The sequence below is a fragment of the Bactrocera tryoni genome, chromosome 4 (assembly GCF_016617805.1).
Source record: "Bactrocera tryoni isolate S06 chromosome 4, CSIRO_BtryS06_freeze2, whole genome shotgun sequence".
NCBI lineage: Eukaryota > Metazoa > Arthropoda > Insecta > Diptera > Tephritidae > Bactrocera > Bactrocera tryoni.
In genome coordinates, this window is record NC_052502.1 from 1,198,963 (window position 1) to 1,207,401 (window position 8,439).

At 32.4% G+C, this 8,439-nt stretch overlaps 1 pseudogene; it reads left to right on the forward strand.

Annotated features, from left to right (window-relative positions):
* Nucleotides 1–424: 424 nt before the first annotated feature.
* LOC120773546 lies at nt 425–1,350 on the forward strand (annotated as a pseudogene).
* The last annotated feature ends 7,089 nt before the right edge of the window (nt 1,351–8,439 follow it).

Sequence of the window (8,439 nt, forward strand, 5' to 3'; positions counted from 1 at the left end):
TATCTTATAAAACAACATCATCAACAAGCGGTAACGGTAAGCGGCATCATTAGCGGGAATTATAACAGAGACAGCGAGAGAATACATTTGTAAGTTTAAATTTAAATTAAATATATTTAGAATATGTATTAGAAATGGGAAATAGCCCAAGTATTAAATATAAAAAACTGTCATATTGTGACTTTTGTAAGGGCGATCATGATACTAGGGAATGTCCTAAACTCAAAAAACAAAAAAACTAAATACTATAACTAAAGATTTGTACAACTAATAAATTACATAATTAAAAGCTGCGATTCACCACCGCAAGGGGGACCCTCCAGCTTATAACAATTTAAAATTCTCTGCGATTCACCACCCAAGGGACCTTCCAGAGAATTATAAAAAAATAATTCAACCAAAATATTTTTTAAATAAAATCAAAATGCCAGACTCGGACGCCCTACCGCATAATCTGGACTATGACAGAATAGACAAAATAGTAAAAAGGGTATGCAATTCTAATAAAAAAAAAACATTTCAAAAAAATATGTACCAAATTACTTCCACGACGAAGCTGAGAAAGTAAACTGCATGAACGCATTATGTAATTACATAGGAAAAAATAAAACAGCCACGTTAGAGGACTATTATAATAGGGATTCTTTAGAGGCAGTAAAGTTAAGTGTGATTTATGTCATAAATAGTTTAATAAAAGCACATCAACAATGATGAAGCACTTACAATGTGCTCACAAGATTGCTCCTCCGTCAAGTAATGAAAAACAAACTCAGAAAAGATTGAATGACAGTCACAATGATTTCGAAGTTCAGCCTAAAAAAGTAAGTGCTTTTGAAGAACTTTTTAAAGTTTGTGCATAAACTATTCCTCTCCGCAGACAATTTAATTTTTTATATTGATACTAACTTAATTATGTTTGTTCTTAGGTTTTAGTCGCTGTCGAATCATCTGTTCCATCGGTTGCTTTGGTACCTCAAACTAAATCATCTGTTCAAGAAAATACCACAGTACAATCTCAGGTCTAAGGTCCTATGGATCCTTGTATAAACAATGCTAATTATTTTTCAGGTAGTAGTGACTTAAATTAGGAAACAACGTTAATCTTATTAATTTCTTCTATCATGCATTTTCATTGTTTCCTAGCTGGTGGACGTAGATATGATCAAGCTACCACAGCTCTTTTACGAATGAACGCTGTTGATAATATGAAGAAAGACCAGGATTCAGAAAATTTATTAAAACACTGCAACCGTTGTATCACATACCCTGTGAGCCAACTATAACTAATGCTATGAGTGGTAAATATCAAGATTTGTCGAATAAAATAAAACTTGAACTGCGACAGACTGAATCTGTGTGTCTTACTACTGATATCTGGACTCACCAACACACATTGGAAAGCTATCTTGGCTTAACAGTTCACTATCTGAAAGGTCAGTTACTGATTTTATTTTCAAAAATCATTCAGTTTTAACTTCAAATATCTAACTTTATTGACATATTAACCTTTCTTCACAGAAACTGAGATGAAGACTGTTGAGCTGGGCGCTTATCTCATGGAAGAGAGGAAAACAATAGAAAATTTGAGCTTGAAATTAAGAAATACATATATGCAATGACTGGGGTCTTGATGATAGTAAAATAGCAGCATTCGTTTCAGGCGGGGGCGCAAACATCAAAGGAGCTATTAAAAGTGAGTTCGGCGATGGGAAACACATTTCGTGTTTTGGACATGTAATAAATAATATTGGTCAGCGCCTTATCGAGTTAATATTACTCCACCTGCATCTGAATCTCAAAATCAAGTTTCCGACTTACCCGCTGATGAAAATGATGCTATTGACAATCTTGAAGACTTAATTACAGATCATACTGAGCAATCGTCTTTGCGTGAGCTATTGTCAAAAGTTAAACAAATTGTCACATTCTTTCGACAAAGTGAAAGAGCGACTACAGAGCTTCTGAAATTGCAGAAGGACAAGCCTGAAAATTCTCGTCTGAAATTAATTCAGGAAGTGCGAACGAGATGGAACTCCTGTTTTGAAATGGTTGACCGTTTCACTGTGCTTGCTGATCATGTCAGTAAAGTGCTTTTACAAGTGAAGATGGACAAATCTTTGGTTTAGTTTAACCTTAATATAATTTTTTGTGTAGCTGATCTTGTCAAGACACGACGAAAATTAGCATTGGCAGCAACGGTGGCAAATATTAACCCTCAAGATGAGATATTAGCTATCCAATACCAAAATGTATGCAATGAAATCATAAAATACTTTTTATAATATGTTAAAAACTAAAAAAATATTTAATAAAATATTGATATATCTAACGAATTTCGTGTACGAGTTGCTTAATTTATAAAAAGTCAACTTAAGTCACAAAAGTCGACTATCGGGGTTGATTAATTGACTTCCAGAATCGAAAAACTAGAAGTCAATTCTAAAGTCAAAAATCGATTCCGCTCGCACTCTTTCCATCCCTACTCCAGACCCTCCAGAATAAAAAAGCACCTTTTCAACAAACAAAAAAGACCAGAAACTGAAAATTAGACAAGATGGCTAACGGTGACGCTTTGACCGTAGACCTAATAGCTCGCCTTATTGCTGACAGCAATATAGCATTACGCGAGGAAGTAGAGCAATTACGCTCACAAATAGTAATCAATACCAATAGTGCAACCGAATTTCTACCACAGACAATAGACGATAATATAGCCTGTCAAGAATCGTTAGACGTAGTCAAATCCGTACCTGAATTTACTGGTAGGATGAACTTATATGCTAGTTGGAGAGAGGCAGCGCTTAACGCTATGAGCCTCTACGTGAGGGGCAGTAGAAAATACTTTGCTGCACTCACAATAATTAGAAACAAAATAACGCATGATGCAAACGATGTATTAACTAACCATGGAACAGTCCTTAATTTTGATGCAATTCTATCTCTTTTAGACGTTGCATATGCGGACAAACGTCCAATAAATATAATCGAACAAGAACTAAGTATCTTAAGGCAGGGTGCAATGTCGGTTGTAGAATATTACAACATCGTCAACAAAAAGTTGACGCTATTAATAAACAAAACAATCATGAAAGGGAAAAATGTATAATTGACTTTTGGGAAAGGGATAAAAAACATTATCTTACTTGTATCGATTTGTATTCGAAATTTGGAACTGCCGAAGCAGTCGAAACACTAAATTGGTTAGAGACCAAACGGGCTCTTACAAAAGTTTTTAATACTATGGGACCCCCAAAGGTGTTAAAAATCGATCAGGACCAAGGTATTAATAACGTTAACATAAAACAGTGGTGTGATCAACTCAATATTCAGGTAGAAGTTACTACTACATGCTACTACCGGTGAAACTCTATATAACATATTTTTCAATCGTTCAATGCCCAACTTATAAAAAAAAAGAATAAATAATGCAAATAAAACGCGTAGAGAAAACATCATAGATACTTCTTGAATCAATGCAGAAAATTCTAGAAAACGTCTAGACAAGACGAAAAATTCTTTCAGAAATGTAGCGTTAGTTAAAGCTGAAACCGACAATGAACATTTTATTGTAAAATTTAAGAATCGTAAGGTAAGAAAATACAAAACTCAATAATATATAAAAGAAAGAAAAAATTTAAAGAAAATTAAAATATTCAACACCATATAAATCATGTATATCGTTTCAATTGCTTTCTAACTTTATTTTTTACAGTAGTTTAATCTCTCACTTTAATTGAAGTCCTAATAAGCTAAGTAGAAATTTAAGTTCGTAGTTTAAGTCTTTTGTATTAAAATTGAACCTTAATTAATACTAGTTCCCTTTGGTGTAGGACATGATCAATTGTTAAAATATTATCTGAAATCAATATTCTTAGATAAATAAGGACACTGCTCTTTCTTTTTGGTGGGAGGAGTGACATATGCAAGTATGTACTAATTATTTATACAAGTTAGCAACAATAACATATAAAACAATCAAAAGACACGCGCATCCGTTCTACTCGCAAAAGTGCTGACGATACGTCTAGCGCAGTGTGGCGTGATTCTCTGAAAATCCAGCGGAACGTGGGAACCGATGTCAGCAGAACTGCAAGCGCATTAAGTTACCATAAGAATTATAAAATTTGTTAAGTTTAGAGTTAAGCGAGCGGTTGAACAATAAAGGTCGTAAGACCAGAAAAAGAAGATAATTTTTACTTTCGACAAGTAAACCCATAACTTACATACTGTTTATGTACCTTCTCAGCTTAGAGCTAGGATTTCGACTCGCTGTCTTGAGCGAAGCTCAAGTCAGTCGTTAGTCAATAGCCGAAATTATAAGACATTAATAAATTGGTTACTAAATAAAAATAAATGTGTAAAATATTACTTACATATTTGAATTTGTTCAAAATAAGCAAAACTATGGAAATGGAAACAGCTGGAAAGCTTCGCTGGATGAACGCTGGAATACCCCAATCATTTGTAGGTAAGGGAACTACTGATTTTTAAATTTATACTGTTTGTTCTTTTAATTACATTCGCAATTTTTATTACTTAGATAGCTCCAATTATGGCTGCAAGAAATGCAGCAACCTCGAAAAATTACTGACGGATAATATTGCGGAATTGACAGGTATGTTTAAGATATGACATATTTACATATTTATAACCAAATAAACATTATCAACATACCCACGTTCATTTATTTTCCCAGAATTAGTTGACAACCAAAATAAAGTAATTATTAATATTTTGGCCGAACATTCGGTATTATTGGAGAAGCTGTCTCAAAAAGAGAAAGGAACTTCTTCTGCTATTTCCAAATTTCCAATTAAGACAGATGCGGATATTACCAAGTTAGAGGCGGAGATAACGGAAAAAAATAGAGATTGCTATGTAAGAGTTATACAATTTATATCTTAAATTAACTGCTTATGGTGAAAGTCTAACCCAATTTCATTTTAAACTTTTTAGATTTCAGCAATACAATATTTACTGCAAGGAGAAGTTGCAAAAAAATTTGAAAAGGTTTTGGCACGTAAATTCTGCTTTGAACATAACATAGATGGAATAGCCAACAAAAAATGCTTAAAGGATTTCAGCAATGTTTATACCGTTATTAAAAGTAAGGACAATTAAAATATTTATTAAGGACAAAACATTATATACATATATGTATGTATATCGATTTTTATTTATTTCAGAAGCAATTGGAAAACCATCCGTAAATGCGGAAGCTGAAATAAGGAAAGCTTTTCAAGTTGTTAAAAAGAGGCATTTCCGGCAGGTTTCTGTGACCAAGAATCATAAGGAATAATAAAAACATAAATTAAACTAATATTTTTGATTTTTGATATATACATATAAATTTATATGTATAGTGACATATTCACTCTCACATCCATCTACTAATATCCAATTACTGCAGCATCAGTATTTTGGTGACACATTCATTCTCACACCCATCCATTAAAGTCAAGTAAACAAATAACAAGAGCTGCGCATCATTTTGCTGTGCAGAGAATTTAATGTAAACAGATGACCGATATTCAGTGGCGATCGCGCCTTAAGCGTCTTCGCTTATACAAACCAAATAATCTATAAGCTCTCATCCAATTAATCAAGCGACCAACTGCACACTCATTTTAATGTAAACAATAGCCAATAGCCAAAACCAAGATTTTCATTCTCTTTGTAAATTATCTTAAGCTGAAATCCAATTGACACACACGAAACCTTTCTTTCGTCGCGTACAATTTTAATAAATAATAAATAATAAAACATTTTAAACATTTGTATTTAATTTATTAAAAAAACGGATCTTAGCGTTGTCCTTAGTCTTTCGACGGGACATTTATTTGACACAATTATTTCAGTATATATATATTTTTTGATGTTTTAATAATAATTTAAGTTTAATATACATATATAAATTAAAAACTTTATAATAAAAAAGCAATAACAAGTAAAACCATTATTTTATTGGAAAAACAGTAGCTATTAGTACTCTTAAATGTGGTCCATTTAGACCACAATACTAGGTAGTAGACCGTGCCATGGTCTACTGTAAGTAGAATATATGTTGGACTAGACGAAGTAGTTTGGTAGGTGGTCTTGTGAAAGTATATCTGTTGGTCTAAAGGAAGTAGTTTGATGAGTGATCTTATGTTATGCAGTGTGAGAGCAGATGTGGTCCTCTCCAATGACATCGCAATGTTAATGTAACTATATTTTTTCCATATGTTTGAACACTTCGGTCACTAGTGTTGGTTACAACGTAGCGTGGTCCTGTCCTAGTACTTAATGTGGTCGTACTTTTTGCAGGGTGGTTGCGAGTGCACATACAAGTGCGTAATGACTACACCAAACAATCAGGAAATATAAGAAAAAATTTTTAACACACCGCACAACGGTTATCAATACAACGCGCAACGGAATAGTTAAAACAGAACACACAACCAAATTTTCAACATAGCGCACACCAACAAAATGGACACCAATCCAACTTTCAAACGAGGACGCAATTTTCAAGGGCAAACAACATGACCAGACAATCAAGAAGACAACCAATCGAGCCGATGGAAGTTGATTACGTCTTAATAGAAAATTTTCCGAAACGAGCCTCGGAGGAAGAAATATACCAATGATAGACGCAACAATAGGAGGAATTAAGGTAACATTATTAATAGATGCAGGCGTAGAAGCATCAGTGATAAAGCCAGGCATTTTTCCTACAATATGAGAAAAAAAATTTAAAATGCCAAAAAATGTTATAACGGGTAGACAAAAGGAAATAGCAGACAAATATATTTTAACATGGTTACCTATTGAATTTTATGATAACACAAAACGGACAATAACTTTTCTAGTAATGAACGCCTTTAATAATAGAAAATATGACGGTATATTAGGAAATGACGTCGTAATTCCATTAGGAATTGAGCTCTCGTATAAGCAAAATGAACTAAAAGTGAATGGACAGAAAATAGAATTAAAAAATTAAGAAAAATATAAAAGTGAAGAAACGAATAGAGAAGAACATTATGAAGATATAAACGATTTATTTAAAGAATAAAATATTAAAGATTTTTATGGACAAGAATCAGGTGAGTACATAAATGAAATATTAAAAACAGACGAGTTAATTTACGTAAAAAATGAAAACAAAAATATTTTCAATAAATTGAAAGATGAGGAAATGAATTCAGAAGAATGTGAATCATTATAAAAATTGATTAATAAAAATAAAGATTTATTTTTCAAGCAAGGAGACGTGCTGACAAGTGTAAAAGAAATACAACACAATATTGACACGAACACAGATAGACCGATATATAGAAAGTTATATCGATATCCCGAAATACATAAAAATGAAATCAGAAACCAAATTACGGAAATGGAAAAAAATGGAATAATAAAGAAAAGCTGTTCGCCTTACAATGCACTCTTATGGATCGTTCCAAAGAAAATGGATAATTCAGGAATGCAAGAATGGAGAATAGTTGTTGACTATCGCAAATTAAACGAAATCACGATTGAAGACAAGTTTCCTATACTTAATATCGAAAGTATTTTTGATAATTTGGGAAAAGCTCAATATTTCACAACGTTGGATTTGGCCAAAGGATTTCATAAGATTTTAGTAAACCCGTTGGATAGACATAAAACCGCATTTTCAACAGAATACGGACATTATGAATACGTTCGAATGCCATTTGGATTAAAAAACGCACCAGAAACTTTTCAACGCATGATGGACCATGTCCTACAACCATTCATAAACAATATTTGTGTAGTTTATCTCGATGACATACTAATTTTCAGTACAAGTCTTCAGGAACACGTAAGTTCAATTAAAAAAATATTTAACAAACTAAGAGAATATAATTTAAAAATTCAGATTGATAAATGATCATTTTTTAAAAAAGAAACAGATTTTTTAGGTCAAATCATCACGAACGAAGGACTAAAACCAAATCCGAAGAAAATTGAAGTGATAGAAAAATTTAAACTACCTAATACGGTCAAGGAAATCAAATCATTCTTGGGAATAACAGGATATTACATGAAGTTTATAAAAGGTTATAGTCGCATTGCATATCCTATGGTAAAGTATTTAAAGAAAGATAAGAAAATTGATACAAATGACATCAAATATATTAACGCTTTTAAAAAATTAAAGCAACTTCTCATTGATTTTCCAATTTTAAAATACCCAAATTTCGAAAAACAATTTGTCTTAACGACTGATGCAAGTACATTCTGTACTTTCACAAGACGGGCATCCCATTTGTTACGCAAGCAGAACACTTTGTGACAGTGAACAAAATTATTCAACAATAGAAAAAGAGCTCTTAGCAATAGTATGGGCATGTAAATATTTTCGACCGTATTTATATGGCAAACGTTTTAAATTACAAGCAGATCACAAATCATTAATATGGTTAAACAACTTAA